We start from the raw sequence: 1,370 nt of genomic DNA, 5'->3' as shown, positions 1-1,370 counted from the left end.
GCGCGGAGCGGGCGCGGGGCGGGTCCGGGGTGCCGGGGGTGTCGGTATTGCCGGGGGCGGGCGGGCTGCGGGTGTGGGTGTTCAGAGTCTGTCATGCCCGGCGGGGAGGCTCTCGTTCAGTTAGTCAGTGCTCTGCTTCTTTGGAAGAACAAGCCTCCAGCGGGAACAGGTGTGCCGGCTGTCCTGCTGCCTGCACTGTGCCGTGGGTTCAGCTCACCCCCTGCCCTGCTGCTGTGCCAGCAGCTTTCCTTCAGCCCGGGCACGGAACGCGATCCCCTCAATGGCCGTGCCGTTCCCTCGCTCGTTCATACCTATCACAGGCTTTCTGTCTTCAGCTGCGGTGATTTTTGTGTCAACTGCACGTCCTCTTAGGGCGAGTAGTCCTTGTTTAAGAGTCTCAATTAAAGCAGTCCTGGGATTGTTCAGTCCTGGAAAAAACATGGCTCAGGGGAACCTTATTAATGTGTGTAAATTTCAGAAAGCGGTTTCAAATAGACCAAAGCTGGGCTCTTAGCAGTGGTGCTCAGTGACAGGACAAAGGGAAACGGGCATGAAGTGCAACACAGGAGATTGTCTCAGAAGGTGAGAAAACCATTGTTGAGTGCGAGGTGGCTGCAGTGCTGGCCGCCAGTCTCCCACCTCAGAGAGACTCCTCGGCCCCTGGGATGGTCCCAGGGGGACCATCAGCCGAACAGCCGGCTCCAAATGGCCCTGCCTGAGCACAGCCTTTGGACCAAAGGGCTTCAGAGCTCCCTCCCAACCTCAACCACTGTGATTCATCCGTCCCGTTCCAGTTTTGATTCCTGTAGTGTGAACTCTTATTCTTTCTCCCTATATTAGAATTCTGTTCTTCAGCTGTACATGCAAATGTTTGAGATCTTGGAAAAGGACAGATTCATCCAGGGGCCATACACTTCCTCTGAATTAAGTGTTTAAGCCTTTTTGTTATCTCTGCCTGTTATCTTTGCATAATATCTACAAGCAGCAGGCACTGAAGATGCTTCATTTTTGGGCTGCTCTGTGTGTGTGCACACATGTGCTTGTACTTCCATGGATGTACATACGTGTTCTCTTGGCTACTCATTACCTTCCACACTGGGCCATAGCTGGTCTGGTGAAGATGTGCTGTTCACTTAATGCTTTGTAGATAATCTGTTGGTTTCGCCAAATAATCCCCAGAATTGTCCAGTTGGCAAAAGCCAACTTCCATAATATAGGCTGAGAAATAGGTCAAGTCCTGAGAGTATATGCAACAGCTCAGGTTGGAATTCTAAAATATCTGACTCTGGCCTATGGTAGACAAATTTTTTCCTTCTCACATTTTACTGAAGGATTATGCAATATTAAGACTATTTCAGATTTTTTGGGGT

The sequence above is a fragment of the Erithacus rubecula genome (genome assembly GCF_903797595.1).
Source record: "Erithacus rubecula genome assembly, chromosome: 3".
Classification (NCBI taxonomy): domain Eukaryota; kingdom Metazoa; phylum Chordata; class Aves; order Passeriformes; family Muscicapidae; genus Erithacus; species Erithacus rubecula.
Note: the sequence above shows the minus strand (reverse complement) of the source record.